This window comes from Geotrypetes seraphini, chromosome 1, assembly GCF_902459505.1.
Source record: "Geotrypetes seraphini chromosome 1, aGeoSer1.1, whole genome shotgun sequence".
Taxonomy (NCBI): domain Eukaryota; kingdom Metazoa; phylum Chordata; class Amphibia; order Gymnophiona; family Dermophiidae; genus Geotrypetes; species Geotrypetes seraphini.
In genome coordinates this window covers 272,620,796-272,648,678 of record NC_047084.1, presented here as the reverse complement: position 1 = coordinate 272,648,678, position 27,883 = coordinate 272,620,796, and positions in this window count along the sequence as shown.

Below are 27,883 nucleotides of genomic sequence, written 5' to 3'. Positions count from 1 at the left end.
TTATGCCTTTGAATACTTTGTCGAGAGCCTTCATTGAAGAATGATAAAGTACTATTCTGCAAAGTGTTTCTTCCCTACTAGTTGCTTCTTTGATTATGAAAGAGCCCAGGAGACTGAAATCTTTTACAACTTCTATTCTGTCGCCTTCAAGCTCAAAATCTTTATCATTTTCCAGGTTCATGATCTTCATTTTATTTATATTCAGTTCTAATCCCATGTTATGACTTTTGTCTTTGAGCTACTGCTGGAAAATCATGAGCTATATACTGAATTGCACCACATTTTCTGCTGCATTAGTAGTTAACACAGAGTATAGACCCTCCCCCCCCCCCCCCCATGTCAGCTGCAAGGCTCATTTCCTGTCCATTACACGCCTCAAAATAGTGATTTCTGCATTAGCTTTTTATCACAGCAATTAGTGAAAACACTGCATAAACTGCTAATGTGCAGTAATTCTCACATTAAATAACTAACAGCTTAGTAAACATGGACTACAATGATTCAAATTAGAAGATAAAATTATATATGTAATAAGAATAACAGCAAAATGATATCACAAAGTCAGGTAAGAGAACTGTGGCTGTTCATAACTATTGTAACTATAGCACCCTCTAGTGTTTTCTTACAAGGTTCTCTTCTGACCACTGAACTACAGTAGATGAATGTGTGAAATGGATGGACATGCTAGATATCAGAGCAAATAAATTTTGCATGGCAAAATGAGCAAGTGGGGTAAAAGGTGATATTGTGTGGATAAGTGGAGGAAGAACAGACCAGCTTTGTTGGTGCAGTGAAGCGAGAATTGAACTGCCATTTCCAATAGTAGTGTGGAGCCAGGAGAGAAAGCATAGTCATAGAAGTGTCTCATTAGGTAACACCTGGAAATTCTGTTGGGATTCAGCGGATGTAAAACATGCAATGGGGAAAGTTCAATCAAGCATAAAATGAAAAGAAACTATAAGTATCAGGCAAGAACAAAAGGAATATTCTAGGTGCTAAAATGATAATTTAATGAATTCTGCCCAAATGTTAGCGATGTGAAGTGGCACTAGGAAGAAATGTTAATCCATTGGTAAATGTAACAAGCAGTAAGTTAAACACTCATATCTTCTAGCACAACACTCAAAATGCAATGACAGCAGCTTCTCTCTGAATTTTATTTTTATTTATTTTAAAAGTTTGTCTCTGATCTCTAATAAGCAAGAGGCTTCTGAACTCGGATGTTCACCCTTTCAAAGGTTCAGATTCATTAAAACTTGATATACCATCCTAGAGAAAATATCTTTCAGGGTGGTTTACATTCCATTCCGTGAAGCCCTGTTGGAACAAAAAGAATATTTATTTATTTATTTATTTAAAATATGTATATTCTGCATTTTCTAAACATTCTAAGTGCCTCACAATGGCACAAACATAAAAGTTACAGAATACCATATAGACAAACAATATCAAAACAAAATCCTATTTATAAGCGTTTCCAATCATACATGAAATTCATTCTACTCCAAAATACTGTTTGGAAAAAAAAAAATTTTTTCCTCTTCTCCCAGTCCGCCATAGCTGAAGGTGGATTTGGCTGCAGAATGCAGATCTTTGTGAAGACCCTCACAGGCAAGACCATTACCCTTGAGGTTGAATGCTCAGATACTATTGACTGTTACAACGGAGGTAGATGGCTAAGGGTGAGTAATAATTCAGAAGCTTGCTGAATAGGAAAGAGCTTGTTTCGAGATAAATATAATTGAAACATGTTCAACTTGTGGTTATGAAAGTACTTGTTTTGTTATAAATATAATTGAAACAGGTTTTAATTTGTGGTTATGTTGGTTATTTTTTAGGGATTGAGCCTTGAAAAAGCAAGCTAGGCGAAACATATCGGCTTTGACATCCCTTAATAGTGCTGACATCTCTAACCAAGAAGACTTAGCCATATTTTAAGCTAAGTATTTACCTTTATATGAAAATATTAAATAGAAATACAAATAAGATTAAGCTCTACTAAGAAGTAAATAGACCCGATGACGAGCTGACACATAAAGCTTAGGACAACGAGAAGTTTGAGTCCTGAGTGGTGCCACTGAGGGTTGGGAAAAATTGTACAAGGTGTTTACATAGCCTTAAGAAAGTTTATATTCTGGCTATAATATTGACTTGAATGAATTGGCACCTTGATAAAAATTAAAAACTAGTGCATTGACTTGATCCTCTTCAGTTCTCAGCATCATAAGGTTCCCCTAGGAGTCAGCCCGTATTCTCATAGATCCTATTTTTAAACTTCTATTGTTTCAAAAATTTGTTGATTGCTATACCAGAAAAACTCTTCAACAATACAATATTAGTTAATTGAAGGAGGAATGTTTTTGTAATTCGGGCATGTGCAATACAGACAGACCAAATTCTACCCAGGAGTTGCCCTACACTTTCTGATAGGATAAAACGTCCAAAACATATAATCAACACAAGCCAATAAAATCAAGACATTTACAAAGTGGGTGTTCTGTAGGAGTGACAGAAACATAGGCTTTGTTAGGGGATGTACATTCTGCCACTATAACTTATAACAAAATAATTTGTTTGTGCGTCCCAAAATAGGAAAACTAACTACGGTTGATAAAAGCTGCTAGAGTGAGATTTCCTGTACATTACATTGTAACATTAACCATTTGGTGGAGAAAAAAGCGTAAGAAGCAACAGCAGCAATAGAATGGTATAAAAACTAATGTTTCAAAGTACCGCTTACATCAAATCATAGACATTAAAAAACCTCCACTGTCCAAAAGTAATCCTCTTGCAATGTATATAGGCAACTCATAACCTGCAGCTATAAACACAGTGAGGAACCTATCTGAACAGCTCCACAAAAGAATCTTCACCACAGCCTTCGAATGCCGCAACGCCATTGAAAAAACAGAACGATCGCAACAGTGGAGTTGCATTCAACAGAAAAAAATCCCAAGAATTCCTGTTTCTCCAGACTCTCCAGTTTCTTCAGAGGAACGATTGCATCTCCTGATATTTTTGATCTGTTAGTGTCCCCAGTTTGGTGTTCTGCATCCCAAAATAGGCTTATAGTTAGACCTGCTTTAAAAGTGAATTAGGTGAGCAAGAAATTGTCTTTTGACTGACTAGTGATTTGGTTATGTTGGATATTGGAGAGCAAGAAGCAAACATTTGTCTGAACTACTGGAGAGTTGCCCAGTGCTGTATTGCCTGTTTCTCTGTGTCCCTGTCTGAACCCCTCATCTCTAATTGACACTTGCTCGATTGGTTCATAAGGAGCTTTACACAAGGAACTTAGTACCAAACAAAGGTTCCATTCTGGAAAAGGTCAACTCAGGGGTGGCCCTAGTCTCACTGCCCCTTCAAGAATCTGGAAACGTCCGGATGGGAAGCCAAGGAGGTTTTATCTACCCAAACCCTAAAGAAGGACAAGGTTGCCATCTGTACCCTTCTCCTCCCCTCCTACCTACTACTTATAATTTTTATAGTGCTGCCAGGCATACGCAGTACTGTACATTAAACATGTAAGAGACAATCCATGCTCGACAGAGCTTAGGGATACGGATGAAGAGGATATGTAAACATAGGTGGGATTTCCCTGGGTAGGGGGGGAAGAGATAGAGGTAGAGGCAGGGCCAGATTTTCCTATAGGATAACTAGGCTAACTAGGCTTCAGCCTAGGGCCTCAAGATCCATGTCACATTTTTAATAAAGGTTAGTATCAATAACATGTTTCATTTAACATATTGATATATATCACAGTAATGATGTATTTTATTATCTCTCATGTAATTTACAAACTTAAAAATGGGAGGTGAAAGGGCCTCATAAGTGGAATAGCCTAGGGCCTCTTTTCATCTAAATCCAGCCCTGGGTAGAGGTAAAGTGGGTTTGGGGATGCCCTGTGTTATGGATATTTAATGGATCCTGGGTTTACATAGAAACATAGAATGATGGCAGAAAAGGGCCACGGCCCATCTAGTCTGCCCACACTAATGGCCCACCCCCTAACTACCTCCATGAAGAGATCCTACATGCCAATCCCATCTTTTCTTAAAATCTGGCACGCTGCTGGCCTCAATTACCTGTTGTGGAAGATTATTCCAGCGATCAACCACCCTTTCGGTGAAGAAATATTTTCTGGTGTCGCCATGAAATTTCCCACCCCTGATTTTCAACGGATGCCCTCTTGTTGCCGTGGGTCCTTTAAGGAAAATGAGATCCTCTTCCACCTTGATACGGCTCGTGACATATTTGAACGTCTCGATCATGTCTCCCCTCTCTCTGCGTTCCTCGAGTGCCTATTAGGTATGTCTACTATGGCAGTATCCCGGCATGTGCTGCTGACAGTAGTCGAATCAATGAGTGTGGGTTAGAGGGTATGACTCTAGAGCAGGTATCTATTTGAAGGGTCAGGGAAGCTGTGAGGGCCCTCTGTAGCAAGTGGGCTCTCCTTCATCGCTCTCTTCTTTGTCAGATGATTGCATGGTGTTGGTGGTTATGGCTGAGGTGCAGCAATACAAGGGTTAGGGACTGTTTTGGGGTTTTCCCTCCAGCTGCTGCAAGGTGCTAGATATGAGTTTGTGGCACGCTATGGCCTTATGGATTGCTGGCTGCTGGTAGACAAATGCTTTCCCTCTCCCCCAAGTCGTACCATGTCATCTCATCATTTGGGGTTCTAAGGAGTTGCAGGACACAGTACAGGGAGGGTTGTTGTGCACTGAGGACCTGATGAGGGGACAGGGAGGTTGCAAGGGTGCTGTGTGTGGGATTCTTACATTCAGTCCTGAGGTGCAGTCTCTTGCGCCAGATGATGTTGGAATCCTCCCAGCCATGCCATTGTTGACTAGAATGTAGTACATAAAATGTTAATTTCTTTCCATGCTTTAGTGGTTTTTTTCAGTCTGATTCATGGGATGGAATGCACTGAAAAAGCTGATTTAAGCCATCAACGAACTAGTACGTTCTGAAAGATATGATGTACTTCTCAACCCAGTTTTCAGGGCACACCAACTCAGTTGGGTTTTCAAGATATTCACAATAAATATTCACAAGATAGATTTGCATGCACTGCTTCCTTTGTATTCATATCTATCTCATGCATAGTCATCGTGGGTATTCTGAAAAGCTGACTGGGTGAGTGCGTCCTGAGGACTGGGTTGAGAACTATTGCACTTAGGAATGCCTCTTCCAGTTAATACGAGGGGCCGCTGAAAGCTATTCCACACTTTTCATTTCATTTCATGTCATTGAAACAAAAAGTGTCAAGAAAAGTGTAGAATAGCTTGCAAGTTTTGTGGCTCCACATTGTTCTCATCTTGGTTGGGCTGAGAACTTTTTAGGGGACTCTCGTATTTGCCATGACATCCAAAGCAAACCTGAAAAGCATCCAAAAATAAAATCAAGGCAATTTTCTGACAATTCCTACTGGTAAGGGAACTGTCATTATTAACACACAGAGTAAGATTTTTGTTTGAAAGCTGAGATCCCTGTGCCTGTCCTTTTTCCTCCACCAAAAATTACAAAGACTAGGGGACAGTCGATGAAGTTACAGGAAATACTTTTAAAACCAATTGGAGGGAGTTATTTTTCACTCAGAGAATAGTTAAGCTCTGGAACGCGTTGCCAAAGGATATGGTATGAGCGGATAGCATAGCTGGTTTTAAGAAAGATTTGGACAAGTTCCTGGAGGAAAAGTCCATAGATTATTATTGAGAAGGACATGGAGGAAGCCACTGTTTGCCCTGGACCGGTAGCATGGAATATTGCTACTCCTTGGGTTTTGGCCAGATACTAGTGACCTGGATTGGCCACCATGAGAATGGGCTACTGGGCTTGATGGACCATTGGTCTGACCCAGTAAGGCTATTCTTATGTTCTTATCAATTCAACTCTTTAGCTTAGTAGATGAAATACTGGAAAAATAATATCCTCAGATTGATAGATCCAGACCATCACTCTGTCTGAAATTCAGCATCAGTGTATCCTTCAGACTGCCAGAAACTGTACACACAAATCCGAGTATCCTTTCCTCAGCAAAAGACTCTGTGAGTACTGCCTTCAAAGAAAGGTATTCTTGTCAACAAAATTCAAAACGCATATCCTACCGCAGTTCATTTGTGGTGACTATTGTTTTCCTAGAGGTTAAGTAACCAAGGATAGAATCTAAGAACAAGCAACCTTGAGCACATCTGTGAAAACGTGATGGCATTAGCAGTCACCTCATAAATGCCTGTTTATTGCTTTTCACTCTCATCGGGAATATCTTGCAACAACCTGAGCAATGATGAAAAACAAACAAATTAAACTCACAGAGACTCCTTTTCATTTGCAGAATTCCTTTCATTTTATTTACCATTGCTAAGGAAGTAGCAGTCGAAAACATCTGGTAGACGGGCTTTCGGCCAACGCTTTTAAATCTACCATTCAACTGAAACAAAAGTTGTCTTATGTCAGTATGGTCCTGAGCTCTTTTTTTTCCACTGCACATCCTCCAGAACCAAACTGAAGAAAGAAACCTTCTGTCAACAACGTTTTCTTCATTCCTTCAGGTGTAGAACACCACAAAGCAGCTGCTCTTTGGTTAAAAGATGGCCACCAGCACTTCCAGTTTTCATGCAGGTGATGTATACAGAGAAAGCAGATTGCTTTAGGCAGATATCTGATATACAGTGCCATTTTACAAATGAAAGTGTTTATGAGTGATAGGAAGTTGAACTCAAATGCATTTTTATACTGGAGCACTATATTTCTGAGGCAAACATGCAGTTACATGTAAGGTGGAAAGGCAGATTATTTGTTTTAATGCATTTTCTATGTAATGTAATGTAATTTATTTCTTATATACCGCTACATCCGTTAGGTTCTAAGCGGTTTACAGAAAATATACATTAAGATTAGAAATAAGAAAGGTACTTGAAAAATTCCCTTACTGTCCCGAAGGCTCACAATCTAACTAAAGTACCTGGAGGGTAATAGAGAAGTGAAAAGTAGAGTTAGAGGAAAAATAAAAATAAAATAAACATTTTAACAAGACAGCATTGATCTAAATACTTTGGGAGATAGAAGAGAGGAGAGAAAGGAATAGAAGCAGAAGGGGGAGCCGTTGAACAGTAGAATTCTGGAGAAATTTAAATGATAGAACTAGAACAAAACAAGGACAAAAGGCAAAACAATAGATAAGATTAAAGATAAGTCATAAGCTGGATAGAAAAATAAAATAAAACTTTGTCTTCAATCCACGGTTTCAGCATCAGTGATGAAGTGGAGCAAGTAAGTTTAGGAGGAGCGATTGACGTTTCCAATGTGATGACTTCTGAAGAGAGGGAGAGAGTGCTGACTTATTACTACCCAGTACAAATTAGTAAATTGAAGCCCAGAAAGAAAAAGACACTTCACGAGCTTAGTATTGCAGGGTTCTAAGTGACAATTTTCAGTATTTTTAACTCCAATGACGTCCGGATTCTATCTGGCATTATCTTTATATTATCATCATGTAGTATTTGGAGAAACTCTGTTCTGGCGTTAAATTAATAAATAAATCCGCACATGCCATTGAACACCAAATTGCCCCACAAACCTCCACTTCAAATTCCTGAGAATGACTTTCGGTACAGTTAGAACCATGTAATTCTAATGTCACAATTTGTCCAAGCTCACAGAAAGCATTGAGGGTTATTTTAGAAGGCGTCTTTGTGATTTGGGTGTGCATAAACCAGCATCACAATCTGCCCCCTCCCCCCTCACTCACTCACTCTCTGTACTTTCAGTGCTCTAAAGTCTTCTAAACATGTACACCACCATAGTTCTGCTCATGAGTGTGTCCTCTGATTCATCCTCAAGTTTCAAGTTTATTATAGTATGATATACCGCTTTAATGCCAAAGCGGTTTACAATCTAAAACCATTTTTTAAACAAACAAAATATAATTAATAACAGGGGAGAGGGCATATATACTGTATGTGAATTTGAATTGTCAGAACATGGCACAAGAGGAAAAAAGGGGAGGGTTTGCAATTTATAAAATAAAAACATTGAAAAGGTAACGGGAAGAATGATATGGAGAAGGGGAAGACTTAGTTAATCCTGCCCCTTTGACTCAACTTACTGTTTCAGCAGGGTGGGGCAGGCCAGAGGATGTGCTCTGGAGCAGAGCACGGGTGGCAGTGTTGTATAGAAGACTTTTCAGCACTGAAGGTACATGATAGTGGCGACAGTGGAAGCAGGGTTGGTGGCCAAAACAGCAAAGAAGCTAGGCTAGGTCTGTGGGATGGAGTGGGGCAGCAAGAAACCATGCTGGGTCCATGTGGGATGGGTATGGAGTGGGATGGGGTAGCAGAGAGAGCATACTGGTTCTGGACTGGGGGGGGGGCAGCAGGAAGGGCATCCTAGATCTGGGGGAAGACAAGAAGGGGCATACTAGATTTGGGTGGGTGGGGTGACAGCAGAAATGGCATGATGGATCTGGGAGGTGGTGTGAATGAGGCAGGGAGAAATATGTGCAGCTGGGGAGGGGGGTCAAATATGGCTGTGTCAGTTAACTAAATGGTTACTGTATATACGAGAGTGAATCAAAAATTTAAGGCAATTGTTAAATTACACAATAACCAGAACAGAGCTAGCGAAATGCAACATATGTGCTCGTACATTGCCTTTGGATAGTTTTTTTACACACAGTGCAGAAACTCAGCCTTTAGTCCTGTGGCAATCACAAGGTCAGAAACATGGACGCTGCATTGCTAGATTGCACCATCGAAGAACAACGTGCAGTAGTGCGCTTTCTTTGGGCAGAGGGAGTGAAACCTGTGGAAATTCTCCATTGGATATTAACTCAGTATGGACATAGCATCATGAATCAACGAAAGGTTTATGAGTGGGTAAAAAGGTTTAAAACAGGAAGAACAGGTGTAACCGACAAAGGTTGTTCTGGTCGCCCATCAACATCAAGCACACAAGAGCACATTGAAAGGGTGGATGCCTTGATTAAAGAAGATTGACTGATAATGGCCTCTCGATTGGCTGCAAATTTGAATATCAGCTATGGATTTGCATTTGCCACGATGACTTGTACAAGCAACAACATGTGGAAGTTGCAACCCAGTTCCTGAGATGGTATGAAGAAGATCCAAGTATTCTGGAGAGAATTGTCACCGACTACATGACATGAGAGCATCACTGCGACCTAGAGAGCAAATCACAAAGCATGATGAAGTGGTGATCACCTGGCTTCGGGAGCAGCTGAAAAACATCTTCTCTGCAGAAGCTAGTTGAATAATACAACAAATGCATCGTCTTGCATGGTGACTATATGGAAAAGTGATATGTTCAATTATTCACAGATACCTCTATTAAAGTCGCTAAATGTATTTTGTCTGTACTTTTTTATTTACCCTCGTACTTATACATGGATCCCACCAATTTTGGCCATTTTTAGTCTTAGAACTGCCCTCAACTTGTACATGAAGTCATCTCTAGTCGAGTATATTGGTAACTGGTTAGTGTTGCTGAATATCACCACTGACCACTAGCCGAAAGCCAGTTATTTTCTGGGCAGTTTGGGGAAGTCAACACTCAGGCAGTTCAGTGCCAATATTAAGCACTCAACCACCTAAGTTAAGTGGCCAAATTGACTACCTAAGCGGTGACAGGCAGATAAGTGATGATTATCACACTTAACCACATATGAGATAGCCAGCCGCAATCCCCCTTTGTGGACAATTCCTTAAGGATTTATGTGCTAGACCAGTCTCCCACAAACTTTCTCAAGCCACAACGCACTAAACATAGTGGCTGTGGCTCGAGGCATCCGGAAGTGCGCGGAGGTTACCGTGATGACATCACATGCATGCGTGATGTCATGTCAACGTCCATACATGCACGAAGGCCCTCCAAATGGGCCCTGAGATGCAGTGGGGGTGCCAGCAGGGAAGAGGGCCGGAGGGAAGGAGATGCACTGGCGCCAGCTGATTGCCTACACGACGTGCCTTTTACCGAGACAGGCACGTCCTGTAGGCAGTCAGCCGGCGTCTTTTCTCCTCCCAGTGTGCCACGGCACATCTAAAGTCTCAGGAGGCACATAGTTTGCGATACACTGTGCCAGGTAAACCCATATGCTAAAGTGATATTGGAAAATTGGTATGAAATTGGGGAAAAAATTGTTCCCTGATCACATGTATTTTTTTTTTTTTTGCAAATCCTTAAAAGTTTAGTACAGGGCTTTGTACCTGGTGCTTCAGAGCCTATCTGTAAGTGGTGAGTAAACCTTGGCTTGTGTACCCTGGGACAAGTTTCAAATGACGGAGAAATTCTCTCTTTTCCAGATCTCCAAGAGGAATACAGTCTCCCCTCAAAGGATTATTACAGCTATGCCCAGCTTGGCAACTTTCTGCGCTGGAAGGGAGAATCAGACCTGTGTCTAGCGGAGACAGCCATGGACCGGGCTCTATGACATGGAGTGGGGCATGGGGGGAGTTCTCACGCTTTTATCAAGCATTATTGCTCCAGGATGCCCCAATTGAACCCTTACAATAAGAGATGGGAGGAAGAACAGGGCAAATCATTTGAGCTGAAAAAGTGGGAGAAAATTTATAAAGGCCTCTGAAAACTGTCAGTATCAAGCAATCTTACCGAAAATGGCTCTAAAATATATTGCAGATGATACTATACTTCCACAAGGCTTCAGCTTATTTATGGAGTGAGGAATGGCTTATGTTGGAGACAGTGTAGTCAACAAGAGGATTTTCAACACATCTGGTGGGTATGCCCAATAATTAAGCCTTTCTCAGTGGAGAAGGTACAACTAATCAGTCAGATATCAAACATTGCCCCACCTAAACGGAATGCTGTTTGTTAAACATTCCAATCCCTGGTTTTAGCACAGAAAAGCAAAGGTTTGCTGCTCATAATTTCACTGCAGCTTGTGTGGTCATAGCAGCAGAGTGGAAGCAAATAGCTGTTCCAGAACTTAGACCAGTGTTCAGGGCAGGATTAATTCTTCGAGGGTCCCTAGGCACCCAAGTACGCTGCCCCCCCCCCGGCCCTGTCCTGCCCATGCCCGCCCATGCCCTTCTTCCAGAGCAAATAAGTGACGTTGAAGGGGGCTGGACCGGCAGAAGCAGTCATCGTGGGACCTTCCAGTAACACATCCAGCCACATTTCCGTTGCTGTTGCTGCGGGCGGGTGGGCGGTCCGTTGTCGTTACTGCGTGGGGGGGGCCCGTTGCCGTTACTGTGGGGGGCCCCATTGCCATTACTGCGGGGGTGCCCGTTGCTGTTGAAAAATAGCAAGGTGAGTTGCCCTCCTTCAGCGGGCCCCCCTCACAGTTTCGGGCCCTAGGCATGTGCCTACTTGGCCTAGTGATTAATCCGGCCCTGCCAGTGTTAGCAAAAATATAATATATTCACTCATGCCCTGATTCAATAAACAGTGCCTAAAACATAGGCGCCAAGGAACGTAGTAAACACGCCCATCATCTGCCCCCTAACTACACTTATTTTCTGGTAGGCGCCATGTGTAGGTGTCTACCTGAAAGTGATAAGTGCCTACAGGAAACTAGATGCACTAAAATCAGCGATCGTCACTAAACCAGTTTTTATTTATTTAATTTTGTATACCATTCTCCCAGGAGAGCTCAGAACGGTTTACATGAATTTTTTCATGTACTTAAGCATTTTTCCCTGTCTGTCCTGGCAGGCTAACACTCTATCTAATGTACGGGCCCAGGGCCACAAGAAGCAGTGTGGGTTTGAACCCACAACCTCAGGGTACTGAGGTTGTAGCTTTAACCACAGCACCACACATTCCCCCTGCTTTAGCGTCGATAGAATTTGGTGACCCAATGCACAAAATGGCTCACCATGTGTTTTTATGCTCAATCGCTCATTCTCCAACTCAACCATACAAATAAGCTCTTTAATATTAAAACGCCATGCAAACTAGCCAAGCGATTGATGCACTAACATCGCTTCACGATGTACACAAAAAAGCGATGACTTTTAGCGATCCCAAAAAAGCGATTGGTCAAGACCAGTCACTTAAGTGTCTTACCAATAGCTCAGCACTGAAATTATTTTTTTTTAATGGGCACAAATGCTGTACTTGTCTGCCCCATTAAAAAGATAACCACATGAGCCAAGCTGCCCCCCCCCGACCACAGCCGTTGCACACACACATACCCCCTCCGACAACAACCACGGGTCCCTGAACCCCCCGAAAAAGGCAGCCAAACCCACAAGGGTGGGGCCAGCATGACTTTTTTTTTAAATGGACACTGATATTGTGCATGGGTAACACGCACATCATCTGTGTCCACAAAAACAAAAGGTTTCCTGCCCCAAACAGTTGAGTGGCAGGAATCTGCTTCGGGGCTTCCCTTGCTTCTCAGCTGTTCGGGCTTCCCCTGCTGGCTTTGCGTATATGTAAGAGTTGCTCTCACAGCGACTCATTGGTGGGATCGGACGGTGATTACGACCAACCTCCATTCAAATCATTTGAATGCAAACTTGTTTGAGCATCGGTCGCTGTTTTGGAATCGGCCAAAAATCGGATCGCAGCAGACCCATGTGAACTTACCAACCCTGTTTAGTACATCTAGGCCTGAGTTAGGTGCCTGACATCCAATTAATTTTAATGTAAGCCAGTTATGAAGTGCTCCGAGATCATTCTGAGGAAAGAGATGTTACAAATGGTGTGCCTCAAGATTAGGTTCTTGGGTCTGTTCTTTTTAACATTTTTGTATGCGATATTGTTAAAGGGCTGTCTGGTAAGATTTGCCTCTTTGTGCATGATACCAAAATCTGCAATAAAGTAGACACCCCTGATGGTATGAATAACATGAGGAAGGACCTAGTGAAGCTTGAAGAATGGTCTGAAATTTGGCAGCTAAGATTTAATGCTAAGAAATGCAAGGTCATGCATTGGGGCTGCAAAACCCCGAGGGAATGGTGCAGTTTAGGTGGTGAAGAACTTTTGTGCATGAAAGAAGAGTGAGACTTGGGTGTGATAGTATGTGATGACCCTAGGGTGGCCAAACAGGTTGAAAAGGTGACAGGTGATGGTGAAAGATAGAAGGATACTTGGGTGCATAGGGAGAGGAATAGCCAGTAGGAAAAAGGAGGTATTGATGCCCCTGTATAATAATCTTGTGAAACTTCATCCACTATAATAAAACCCTTAGCGCACATGCGCATTTCAATCTCCATGTTCCGTGCCTCTGTGCGGCCGTGCCGCACATGCACAGCTGTTTCCTGCCTTCTGCCCCGATCTCCAATGCCGGTTGACTTCCTGCCTTCTGACTATGCTGCCGCTGCTGGGACACCTGTTCTTCTCACCCCCGGACCAGCAGCGGTTTCATCAAGCAGCCGCAGGGCATTTGCTAGGCTGGCTCACTTCGATAATGCGAGGCGGGCTGGCCTAGCAAAAGCCCCTAGGCTGCCCGGGCTAGCAGATGCTGGACAGGGGGAGCAGAGAAGGGAGAAGGGGTACTACTGGACAGGAGGGAGGTAAAAGTGAGGGAGAAGGGATACTGCTGGACAGGGGAAGCAGGGAAGAGTTGCTACTAGACAGGGGGGAGGTAAAAGGAAGGGAGAAGGGCTACTGCTGGACAGGGGGAGCAGGAAAGGGGTGCTACTGGATATGGGGTAGGTAAAAGGAAGGGAGAAGGGCTACTGCTGGACAGAGGGAACAGGAAGCAAAGAAAGAAAGAAAGGCGTCAGCACCCCATTGTGCTAAAAGTTTGCACATCTATTCTAGCACCCATTAATGTAATGGGCTTAAACACTAGTTTAGAATATTGTGCTCAATTCTGGAAACCACACCTTCAAAAAGATATAACAGGATATTGTCAGTCCAGAGGAAGGCTACTAAAATGGTTGGTGGTCTTAAGACATATGGAGACAGACTTAAAGGTCTCAATATGTATACTTTGGAGGAAAGGCGGAAGAGGGGAGATATAATAGAGATGTTGAAATACCTACATGGCATAAATGTGCATAAGGTGAGTCTCTTTCAATTGAAAGGAAGCTCTGGAATGAGAAGGCATAGGATGAAGTTAAGAGGTGATAAGCTCAGGAGTAATCTAAGGAAATACATATTTACAGAAAGGGTGGTAGATACTTGAAATAGTCTCCTAGTAGAGGTTGTGGAAACAAAAACTGTCTGAATTCAAGAAAGCACGGGACAGGCATGTGGATTCTCTTAGGGAGAGGAAGATAGTGGATGCTGTGGATGGGTCATTTGTTTTTTTATCTGTGTTCATGTTTCTATGTTTTATTAACAAGCTTTATCACTTAACACATGTAACACATGCTAATGAATGCTGCATGTTACGCTCCCTATGTTGAAAGGGAGTGTAACACGCAGTATTCATTAGCATGTGAATTCAGTATTCTTTGCTCTCATAGCAGTAGAAAAACTTGCAATATTAATAATTAGACTCATGCTAAGTACATTCTTTAAATTATTTTAACAGTGCCTTGGTTCCAATATCTCGCAGTTCACTTTACCCACGGTAGTTAACCCATTGGCTCCCTATCTCTATATGTTAAAGGACCTGCCATTGCCTTTTCAACCTGTTTGGCCACCTTAAGATCATCAAACACTATCACACACAAGTCCCTCTCCTGATTCGTATGCCAAAGTTCTTTACCCCCTGAACTGCTTGTTAATGAAGCTTTGCTTTATTCAATAAAGTGCTCTGTCCTATGATGAAAATACATAGACAATTTAAGCATAGCGACCAATGAAGCTCCCCAAAATCCAGCTCTATTGAAAAAATGCAGTCAACCCAAGAGTTTCACTTTACACCCCAGAAACTGCAAACAAGTTCACTGGAGAGAAAAGAACATTTGTTACAAGACTACCAGTATTTACCTTCCAGAAAAAAAAACCTGAAAATCAAAGAGATGACAGTTTAAACCTCAGTAGAAGAACTAAGAAAGAAATCATTTAGTTCAGGCTCGTTATTTGTACACATGTTTCCATTCTTCCCTTCTCAAAGGCTCCTGTTCTTGAATGTGGAAACATGGTGATAAAGAGGGCTTTGAGGTCTTCAAAAGCAAAGTACACTCACCATTCATATATTAGCAGTCTGAAAGGAGGACTTTTTTTCCACAGAAAATACTTTGTGTGCGAGTTCTTTCTGCCACTTATTCACTAGGGGAAACCCATTTTATGTAATCAGTTTATAACACTGAATTTTCATTTGCTTTCCTTGGCCCTTTTTCTTTCAGTGATATAAAATCAAAAGTCAGCCTTCAATGGCTATAAATACTATTTACATGTAAAACTTCAAGGTTTTATGTAACATTACCATGGCTCACTGCCTTTCGGCACAACATAAATTTCCTAATGACTAGGGCATCTATTTTCTTAGCTCTGACAGTGCCCATATGATTAGAGTTACTGATATTTATAAAGTATCAATGCACACAGTATTACACTTCTCCCTCAGTATTCGCGGGGGGTTAGGTGCAGAGCCGGACCGCGAAATGTGAAAAATCGCAAATAACTTCTCGGCCGGCTCTGACCTACCCCCGCCTCCCTCCTGCGTCCCCAGAACCTTACCTGGTGGTCTAGCGGTGAAGCGGGGTAGGAGCAATCTTCCTATCCTCCTGCCCCCTCCAGAGTCCTCATCAGAATGGCTGCCGGGAGTTCCCGTTGTAGTCTCAAGACTATAACGGGAACTCATGCCTTCCATTCTGATGACGGCTCTGCATGAGGCAGGAGCATAGTAAGATCTCCCCTGCGTCGCTTCACTTCTAGATCACCAGTTAAGCTTCCGGGGAGGCTTGGATGGCTTAAAAATAGTCAAAAAATAAAAAAAGGTTTTTTGAAAAAAAAAATTTTGCGAATAACCGAATCCGCGGATATTGAAACCGCAGATTCGGATGGAGAAGTTTATATAGAAGATCAGAGCCATAGAAAAGTAGAAAGTTGTATGAAATAGCCAAAAAACCGAACACATGCCTAATATATCAGGGATCTAGCTAGGTACTTTGGATCTGGGTTGGTCACTGTAGGAAACAGGATACTGGGCTTGATGGACCTTCGGTCTGTCCCAGTATGGCAATTCTTAAGTTCTTATCTGAGCCAGGTATAAGACAATTGAGCCATTATGACATCACTGATGAAGCTGGCTCCCCTTAGGCATTGGTGGAATGAGGCTTTATGACATCATAATCTGAGCTCTGGAATGTTGTTACTGTTTGGGTTTCTGTCAGGTACTTGGGACCTGTGTTGAACACTGTTGGAAACAGGATGCTGGGCTTGATGGACCTTCAGTCTGTCCCAGTATGGCAATTCTTATATTCTTATATGTTCTTAACTTGGTTCAAACCCCACTATAGCTCCTTGTGATCATGGGCAAGTCAATTAACCCTCCATTGCCTCAAGTACATACTTATAGTAACATAGTAAATAATGACAGATAAAGACCCGAATGGTCCTCCAGTAGGCCCAACCATACCCTCTCTTTAAATAAATGATTTAGTTTAAATTGTCCTTTTTCCTAGATATTTCTGGGCCAGAAACACAGAGCTCTGCCTGATACTGTGCTTAGGTTCCATCTACTGAAGTCTCAGTCAAAGCTCACTCAAGCCCATCTAAACCATTCCAGCCATCAAAGCCCTCCCCAGCCCATCCTCAACCGAATGGCCATATATAGGACACAGACCATGCAAGTCTGCCCAGTACTGGCCTTAGTTCTTCAATATATACCATTATTTTCTGATTAGAGATCCTCTGTGTTCATCCCATGTTTGTTTGTTGTTTTTTTTTAACTCTGTCACCGTTTTCCTCTCCATCACTTCCCTCGGGAGCATATTCCAGGCATCAACCACCCTCTTAGACTTAGATTGTGAGCCCTCTGGGGACAGAAAAATATATACTGTACCTGATTGTACACTACTTTGATAGCTTTCAGGCTTGCATGTTGTATATAGCTAGAAACATGATGGCAGAAAAGGTCAAATGGCCCATCTAGTCCATTATCAAATGGCCCATCTGCAGTAACCATTATCTCTTTCTCTCTCTGAGAGATCCCACGTGCCTATCCTTCTTGAATTCAGACACAGTCTCTTCTCCCTCGAACAGAGGAGATTGAGAGGGGACATGATCAAAACATTCAAGGTACTGAAAGGGATAGACTTAGTAGATAAGGACAGGTTGTTCACCCTCTCCAAGGTAGGGAAAACAAGAGGGCACTTTCTAAAGTTGAAAGGGATAGATTCTGCAAAAACGTAAGGAAATTCTTCTTCACCCAGAGAGTGGTAGAAAACTGGAATGCTCTTCCGGAGTCTGTCATAAAGGAAAACACCCTCCAGGGATTCAAGACAAAGTTAGACAAGTTCCTGCTGAACAAGAACGTGCGCTGGTATGGCTAGTCTCAGTTAGGGTGCTGGTCTTTGACCAGAGGGCCACCGCGTGAGTGGACTGCTGGGCATGATGGACCACTGGTATGACCCAGCAGCGGCAATTCTTATGTTCTTATGTTTCTGTCTCCTCTACCTCTTCTAGGAGACTGTTCTATGCATCTACCACAGTAAAACAAGAGACAAGAGACAAGACACAATTAGATTCATTTGAGGAAGTTGACAGATCAACTATGGTTGAAAAACAGAGGTGAGTGGAGCTGTGGTTTCTAAGGTGAGGAGTGAAATGTGTATGGATCAATATTTAAATCAATGGGTGAAATGGTGTAGTGGCCATGTTAGTCCACTTTCTAAGGTAATGTATAGAAATAAAACAAAAAGCAAAAGAAATAAGGTAATGCCTTTCTTATTGGACTAACTCAACGCAATGGCAAACTTTATTTTTTTAGGATAGCCATAGTGCTAACCCCCTTCCCTCCTCCACACACACACACACCAAATATATTCAGGGTGGCTGTACAGTTAGATGACAGTGCTGTTGGCAGCTATATACAGTATATAGCAGAGCTATTCAGCCACTATAAAGACAATTGTATAAAAGGGCTTCAATAATTAGGCATAAAAGAAAGTAGGAGCCTAAATTTTTATAATCTACACGTGACCTTTTGCAATTTAGGTATGAGCATTTGCACAAACTTTGTAAGTGTTCATGTCTTAAATGTGAGCATGTTTTCAGCCATGTAAAGAAAAACTAGGTGTCTGTCTTTTTTATAGAACAGGCTTCAATTAGGCACTTTTCTAGTTCCTAAATCTTGGGTCACCCTTACGGATTTATCCTCTGAGGAGGCAGGTCTGTATCTGGGAGCTTCCATTTGGATATCTCATGAGGTGGCAGTTTTCGTACAGCGCATCAGTAAGTTGTTTTGCTTGTTTTATTTCATTTTGTTTTATTTGGATATGGACCTTGGGCTGCTTCTAGTGGTGTCTTTCTTCTTATATTAAAGATTTGTGGTTTGCTTATTTTTTGCACCCGTTTGGTTTACCTTTCTTTCTGATAGTATTTGCACTCTGCTGCTCACTGCCCTCTTACCCGCTTACTGCTGCAGGAAAGGAAGAGAAGGGCTGGCGGCTTGCAATAGGACCCACAAGTCTTGCCCTGACATCAATTCTGATATCAGGGAGAAGGGCTGGGCCAGCCAATCGCTGGCCCGGACCTTATCTACAATGTCAGAATTGATGTCGGGGGAAGGCTTATGGGCCCGAGTGCATGCCGCTGGCCCTTCCCTTGGTGAAGTTGCGGCAGCAGTAGGCAAGCGACAGACCAGGGAGGAGGAATCAGGGAGGAAGGCAGGCAGGCTTCGGTGTGGGAGGGAGGAAGGACAAAGGCTGGAAGGCAGTGAGGGGGAGGGGGCAAGAACTTGGGACATAGGAAGGAAGGAGGGAGGGAGGGAATAGGAAGAGACAATTGTTGGGCCTGAGGAAGTAAGAAAGGAAAGAAAGAAAAAGAAAGAAAGAACTATCTAGTGCAACCAGAAATCATCAGACAACAATTTCAATTTAGTGATCAAAATGTCTGCTGCAGTATATTTGTCTACTTTTCTAGGGGGCTGGGTTCAGAGGCACAATTTGGTTCAGAATATTTTTTTCTTGGTTTTTCCTCCTCTAAATCTAGGGTGCGTCAGGGCCACCATGAGGGCAATACTACCAGTCCTGCATTCAGGGGCCTGGAACTGACAGGGGGCCCGGGATCCCCCAGGGTCGCAAGCATAGTCTCCTCTTCTTCTCCTTACCTGCCCTGCCGCAGCACACAGCTGAACGAAAGTCTTCCCGATGTCAGCGCTGACGTCGGAGGGAGGGCTTAAGCAAAGCCCTCCCTTCCTCCGACGTCAGCGCTGACATCGGGAAGACTTCCGGAGTCGGCTGCTTGCGGCAGGGCAGGTAGGGAAAAGGCAATTGTGTACCGAAGGGGGGGGGAGGTCCGCCCCGGGTGCAGCCATGGGGGGGGGAGTGTGCACAGCCAGTCAGGTCTCCTTAGCCTTGTGGCGCTTCCCCTGACCGAGCAACAACAGGCCCGGCCGACAAACCTCCCTGCCCTGTAGCAGCGAATCTAAATTACCTTCTTACAGCAGCTTCAATATTCCAGCTGCTGTAAGAAGGTAATTTAGATTTGCGGCTTCAGGGCAGGGAGGTTTGTCCGACCGGGCCTGTTCTGTTGTCGGTTGGGTGGGGAAGCGCCACAAAGGTAAGGGGCAGGGAGGGAGAAAGTGAGGAAAGGTGGAGTGGAGAAGAAAAGACGCTTAAGGGAAATGGGTAAAACAGAGGGGGGAGAAAGCCGCTGAAAGCACTGGGGAAGACAAAGGGGTAGAGAAGGACGCTGAAAGGACATGGGGAAGACAAAGTGGTGGAGAAGGACGCTGAAAGGACATGGGGAAGACGGGAGGGGGAGGAGAAGGACGCTGAAAGCACATGGGGAAGACAGAGGGGGGAGAAGGACCCTGAAAGGACATGGGGAACACAAAGGGGTGGAGAAGGACGCTGAAAGGACATGGGGAAGACAGAGGGGGGAGAAGGACGCTGAAAGGACATGGGGAAGACAGAGGGGGAGAAGGACGCTGAAAGGACATGGGGAAGACAGGGGGGAGAAGGACGCTGAAAGCAAATGTGGAAGACAGAGGGGGGAGAAGGATGCTGACAGGACATGGGGAAGAGAGAGAGTGGGGAGAAGACACTGGCAGGGAAGAAGACAGAGATACCAGACTATGGGGGGAGCGAAGGGAAGAAGATGGGTGCCAGACCAATTTGGCGGGGACGGGTGGGGATGGGTGGGATTTCTGTCCCCGCACAACTCTCTACCCCAGGGTCCTAGGCCACCATAGCACAAATTCCTGTATTATGCTTCTGCTGTGCACAACAATAAACAATAAACACTGCTGTCATATTTTTTTTGTCCCCTGCCGATTTCCTGATAGCACCCCCCCAGACAAAAGTGGATCCGTCTACCTGGCCCGTGGCCGCAGCCGGCGATATACTAGGTGCGTGCTTCTCGTCTCCTGACTCCTTCACCAAGTCCCGCCCTGTCTCCACTCCGATTGGCTTGGGCTTAGGGTGCCTAGCCAATCAGGAGACTTGCCTGCCACTGAATCTGCGAGAGCGGGTCGGCCGGATGACGTCACCACGTCTCTAGGAGGACAGGACGAGAGGAGCAGCACGAGGAGCTGCAGAACTAGTAAGGCAGTGATCAATTTAAACATGCACCTTTCTTCCTCCATCCCATGCACCTTTCTTCCTCCATCCCATAACACACACAGCCTGGTGGTGATGATTATCAGATTGATTCATGAATATATAATGATGTTATGAATGTGCACCTCTTCCTTCCCATCCTCCTTAGCATGTCACATACAGCATGTTACATTACACAAAGTCTGTGTAATTTAATATGCTGTATGTGACATGCTGAGGAGGATGGGAAGGAAGAGGTGCACACTCATAACATCATTATATATTCATCCATAGCTGCATGTTAATGATGTGCTCATATGCACTTATTTATCATCATAACATATACATCATCATTAACATGAAGCTGTGGATGTGTAAGGACAGGCTGAGGAGGATGGATGGGAAGGAAGGAAGGTGCATATATCAATATATCGTACATTTTTAACATGCATGATGCAGCTATAGGCAAGCTGAGGAGGATGGGATCATACAGATGTGTATGTTCAGATATGCGCTCAGATGTGTATGTTCAGATATGCGCTCACATATACAGTCAGATGTGTATGTTCAGATATGCGCTCAGATGTGTATGTTTAGATATGCGCTCAGATGTGTAGTTTTTTCTGATATATTTATTAAGCTTACAGTATTTATAAAAACACATTTAATACTTGTTACAAAAAATATTGTGCAATTGTGATCTACTTCTGGCCTACAAAGGTCAAAAGAAATCCTTAACTGAGATTTTACATTCAAAAGTGAATTATAGCTACTAGCACTATTATTTATTAGTTATTTATTATGCAGATGTTTGTTAGTTTGTTATTAGTTCAGTATTAGACATATGTTAGTTTAGAATAGATAGGTATAGATTAGTTTAGTTTAGGTTAGGTTAGGGCCCTGCAGGCTTACAAATCTTTTGGTCAAAGAGTGCGGCGACAGAGAAAATTATGTGTGTATTCGGCCCATGGAAGAAGGGGGGGGGGAAGGAGTGCGTGGGGGGCCCAATAGGATTGCTCAGTAAGGGGCCCAGAAATTTCTGATGGCGGCCCTGGGGTGCGTCTTATGGAGCGAAAAATATGGTACTTTTGAAAAGATTACATAAAGTCAGTCATCATTATTGAATAATTTAAAGCAGGATTAGAGCTTGTTTCATTAGCTACATAACTATACAGAACTTGCAATAAGACAATGGTAAAAATCAGCACAAAGTTTTGAACTGGTTTTTTTTCAATAACAAGGTAAATTTTTAGTTTGCATCTGACGAAATAAGAAAATAAGAAGCATGGCTTTAAACAGTTAAAATAGTGAAAAAATCAGAAACATTCAAGATATGTACTGAAATGGAAACATAAAAATAGCCTTACTGGGTCAGTCCAATGGTCCATCAAGCCCAGTAGCCCATTCTCACGGTGGCCAATCTAGCTCACTAGTACCTGGCCAAAACCCAAGGAGTAGCAACTTTCCATGCTACCGATCCAGGGCAAGCAGGGCTTCCTCCATGTCTTTCTCATTAACAAGACTATGACTTTGATGTTAACTTTTATCTATGAATACTGAAGTTAAAGTGGATTGCATTTCATTAATCATCATCATTAAACAACAAATTGGAGGTTCTATGGCCCAGTCTTAAGTGATAGTACAACTAAATGTATCAAGGGATACAATCGTATATAACAGTGATGATGCAAGCGGCTTAGGGTACTTGTGTAGTCCCGGCCACTTGCAATTGAGGTTTGTTTTTCTCCGTTTTTTTGTACCTTTCATTTTATACACAATTTGTGTCATGTTAGCAGTTCTATTTATGTGGTATGTATGAATGAAACCCTCCTACTAAATATTATTTACAATACATTCTTAGTTATTATTTCCAGTCTTAAGTGATCCAGAACTAATAAGGGAGAAGGACTATGACTCTGGGACCCTAGGGGAGAATACCAGTGTCGCCATTTCTATTTATGTGGTATGTATGAATGAAACCCTCCTACTAAATATTATTTACAATACATTCTTAGTTATTATTTCCAATCTTAAGTGATCCAGAACTAATAAGGGAGAAGGACTATGACTCTGGGACCCTAGGGGAGAATACCAGTGTCGCCATTTCTTTGAAGGGATGAAAGAACATGTGAATAAAGGTGGTATGGTTCTTCAGCCTGGAGAACAGACAGCTCAGAGGTGATTATGATAGAGGTCTATAAAATGTTGAGTGGAGTGGAACAAGTAGATGTGAATTGCTTGTTTACTCTTTCCAAAAATACTAGGACTAGAAGAAATACAATAAAACTACTAAGTAGTAGATTTAAAACACTTTGGAGAAAATATTTCTTCACTCAACAGGTAATTAAACTCTGGAATTCGTTGCTGGAGAATGTGGTGAGAGCAGTTAGCTTAGCAAGATTTAAAAAAGGTTTGGATAATTTCATAAAAGAGAAGTTCATAAGCCATTATTAAGATGGCTTAGGGAAATCTACTGCTTATTCCTAAAATAAGCAGCATAAAATCCATATTTCTCCATGGAATCTTGCCAGGTACTTATAACCTGGTTTGGCCACTGTTGGAAACAGGATACTGTGCTTGATGGACCTTCAGTCCGTCCTAGTATGGCAACTTTTATGTTCTTATGTTCTCTATTAGGCAGAGGCTTGGAAGCTGCAGTACAACCACAGAGTCAAGGAAAGGCAAGGGAACATTTATCCACTGGCTGCCAGGCACTTAACAGTAACACCTGAAACAACATCAAGAATGTGCCTCAGCCAGTAAACCAAGAAATTTCAGGGATTCCAGTGGCATGTAGAAATGTAAGCTATGATCCCCACCAACCACACAAAAGACATAAGTGGTAGAGGTCAAAGAGCTGTATAACAGCTAAATCCAAATATAAGTGTAACCCTGGCCCTGCCATGCAGCCACCCTGTGGTATCCAATCAGCTCATTGGGTCGGGGACCCTCAACCAGTGTTCACTAAAAGTTGAAAACAGTCACTTCCTTGCACTCACACTCTCGCGGTTCTTACATTCCTTCAGATGTATCAGCAGTCAGCAGGTTCAAAAGACTTTCATAACAGTTCAGGCCACAAACCTATACAGTAGAATCCCAGTTAACCAGTACTCAACCAACCGGCACTCACAACTAACCGGCAAAAAAAATAAAAAAATCAACAGAAAAAAGAAACCTAGCCTCCCTCCAGTCCACGAAGCAGTAGTGGAAGCCGGTCTTGACCCGACAACCCCCTCCCTCCCTCCTTCCCCTGGAACAACAGTAGCGGTAGCAGTCGGTCCTGAACTGACACCCCCCTATCCCCACCCCTCAAACCAGCAGCCGGTCCTAACCCAACAACATCCCCTTCCTCTAGCCCCAGAAGCAGCAATGGCAGCTGGTCAGCAGAGACAGTGCAGTGAACAGGCTGCTTGCGGCCAGCCCCAGCAGGGCCTTTTCTCTGCCACATTACTTAGTTCTCATGCACAAAATTGTCATACTAATAAATTTATCAGAATCTGTCTGTTCCTTTTGGCAGTGTCAGTCTGCTGCACTTGCCTTCCCCATTGGCAGCTGCTAGGCTACAGCAACTCCCTCCTCCCCTGCAATTTATTGGACAGACACCAGCCAACAGGCTGCAGGGGAGGCAGCAGCAGTAACTAAGATATAGAACCACTTCCTGCCTGAGTTTTCTTGTAGCTCTGTAGCATGGAGTTTGCTGCCCTGTACATACTTACAGGGAAAAATATTGGGGGTGCACTGGTATCTATGCTGGTAGGATCTGTTGAAGGTTGTTTTGAAGAGTAATATGAATACAGCATGTCTGGAGGAAGAGGAAACAGTCACAGTGAAATGATCAACTGAAGATGTGATGGAAGAGGTGACAGAACTGAGCAGTTGGGTAGGAATGGGGTCAGAGGAATAAATAGTGAGTTCTAAAGAGGAGAGAAGAGAGGCTGTGCCCTCTGTGATTTCAACTGGTCCATCATTCCTATAGAAAATTATACAGATGTGCTTAGGGACAAAGTCAAATCCAAAATGGGGTACTAGATAGGTCACTCATTTGATGTGGGTAATCCTGAGCAATGTCAGAACTAACTTTTGGGATGACTGGCATGTCACTACAAGAAATGCAAAAGTAGCCTTCTTCCCCACACATAAAAGTGCAAGAAAAGCCCTAGAGCAGGGGTGTCCCACCTTTTGGCTTCCCTGGGCCGCATTGGCTGAAAAAAATGTTTCTGGGGCCGCACAAACACTGCAGCAAGATAGAGGAGGGAGCCGGCAAGATGGTAAACACCCAGGGGCAGCAAAGGAAAACACTGCTTCGCCCTCGACCGGGGACGCACAAAATACTTCATGGTGGGCATGTGGCCCTCGGGCCGCAGGTTAGACACCCCTGCCCTAGAGAAACGGTGCCTGATCCAGTTACCTTGGTGGCACGTTACCTTAGCTCCAGTCCTGATTCTGAGGAAGGATCATATATTAGTTTTATGTTTTTGTATTGATTTTATCGCTTGTTTTGTAAGCCTGTTTTGTGGTTTTCTAAGGGTTATATTAACTTGCTGTAATGTAAAAGGAGTTTTATTTATGTTGTATGATGTTCAGGGCAGGACTAACCAATAGGCCAAGTAGGCATGTGCCTAGGGCCCGAATTTATCAGGGGGGCTCCATGAAGGAAGGCATCAACATTGTTTTTTCCAAATGGTGATGGGCCCCTCCAGCATCAATCGGGAACATTGCCCCCCCCCTGATCGGCAATGCAGCTCCCCCCCATCGACGGAAAGTATGACAAGCAAGCAACGCGGGTAAGAAATGCAACGGGAACTGTAATTGTGCAAGCGGTGCTGCTTGCCCAAAGCTTCCCTCTGACACAGCTTCCTGTTTCCAGCTGGGCGCATGGTGGAGTGGGGCAGGGCGGGGCAGGGGGCCCAGTGTACTTGTGTGCCTAGGGCCCCTCGACGAATTAATGCTGCCCTGATGATGTTAGTTGGTGCGTTGTGATCTTGTTGCTATCGCAACTCACCTGATATGCATTTTTTATGTGGGAGGAAGAGATAAATGAGACATCCCCTCCCCTAAAAAAAAAATAAAAAAAAGCATGCATACACATGGTAGAAATGTACCTGGTTTATTTGCCAGGATAATTTTCAGAGCACCTCTCGCTGCTAACCCAATTGCTTCATCCTCTTTAGAAAAGCATACTTGTTTAGGAAGATTTTCCTTTAAAATGCCTAGCTTCTTCTGATCCTGGGCAAGTCCCTTAATTCTCCACTGCCCCAGGTACATTAGATATATTGTGAGCCCACTAGGACAGATAGGGAAAATGCTTGAAGTACCTGTATGTAAACCTGCTTTGAGTATGGTTCTTTAACTACAAAATGGCAGTATACTGTACAACCCAAGTCAAAGGGAGACGTAAGCCTAAGTCAACCTTTAGTACCCTGGAATATTGGTAAGCTGTAAAAAAAAAAAAAAAAGGTGCTAACCCCCTGCCAGAGACCACAGAATTAAGCTAAGTAACATGCTTAAAAATTATCTTGAAAAAATGTGAATAGTTTCAAAAAAAGGAAAAAAGATAAAAAGAATAAGTTTATAACGTAAACGATCCAGTGACGATTTGACACGTAAAGCTTGGAACAATGAGAGTGGTTTGAGTTCCAAGTGGTGCCGCTGAGGATCGGGGTAACAGCTTACCAATATTCCAGGGTACTAAAGGTTGACTTAGGCTTACGTCTCCCTTTGACTTGGGTTATATAGATTAGTTTACCTTGGTATAAAGTGAAACAGTGCTATTGCATAATAGTATACTGTACAAGTCACAATCCCTCTAAATCAGTGTTTCTCAATTCGGTCCTGGAGTACCCCCTTGCCAGTCATGTTTTCAGGATATCCACAATGAATATGCATGAAAGAAATTTGCATGTAATGGAGGCAGTGTATGCAAATCAAATTTATGCATATTCATTGTGGAGATCCTGAAAACCTGACTGGCAAGGGGGTACTCCAGGACCGAATTGAGAAACACTGCTCTAAACATTGCAAAAAGACAAAAAATGTAAAGGGAATGGAAATAGTCTCTTGGAAATATGAGACCGTCTATTACTTACACTGACTAGAATGGAACCTGTTTAAACCAGCAGCTCACAATAGCAGTTAGGCATAGCCTGTGTAATTTCTAGGATAGGCAGCATGCCCTAAGCACAAGAAAGAAACACAGGAAATGGAGCATTGCGTATTATATATGTAGCACTTGACCTGGAACTCAAGTGCTGGGAGTTATGTTTCCTCTGCTGATTGTTATCAAGAAAATGAAGGGTACCAGTTTGGTTCCAGCGCTATAAAATAAAACATGCAGATTGGTCTGTTCTTGATAAATGAGCCACAGCACCTTTACTGAGCTCAGAGGTTTGTACTGCAAATAGACTGGTTTCCCCAAGCCCTCCTCTGCATGTTTCTCTCTTAAATTTCAGAGTACATGAAACTATGTTCAGTGAAAACCAAAAAGCACCTCTAATGTAATTCAGCTACAAATTTGCATTTTCTGCTTTCCTACAATCTAATGTTTCCTCTTTGTGTCTGATTATATTTCACCAAGACTCATTTGTGTGCTACTGAATAAAGGCGAGTACTTCCTTCATTTTTAATGGTACAGAATGACACGCTTGTTAAACATAAATCCAATGTTCATACACATTTTCACTGCAAATGGACAATTTACATTTGTCAGTTGTTATTACTCTTGATTAATCAATCCACACATTGTGCATTAAAAGTAATGTGCTTCTTATGTTAATGTTTTGCTGTGATGGCAATCACCTTTCAACATCTTTACTCAGTATAAAGGAAACTATTATTTTCATTTCATTCCTTAGCAAAATAAATATACCACCAGAACCAGAAATCTGTTTCATGGAAAGTACTGCTACTATTTGGGTTTTTGCCAGGTACTTGTGACCTGGATTGGCTACCATGATGATGGGATATTTGCTAACAGTCAATTTAGACTTTTGTAGTTATACTTTACAATTGATAAATTAATATTTAATGTTCTTTACGTTTTCCCAAATGAGAAAAGCAATCACGGTCTTCCTATTGGTCCGTTTTTAACCACAGACTAAACTACTAAACTAAACTAAGCCTTAAGTTTATATACCGCATCTTCTTCACGGAAGTGGAGCTTGGCACGGTTTACAAAGCTTAAAAATATAAGAAGAGAAAGGAGAGAGATTTACAGGAGCATATAAATAGAGGGAATAAAGCAGGGAAATAAAGTTATATGTTAGAGAAAAGCCAGGTTTTCAGTTGTTTGCGGAATA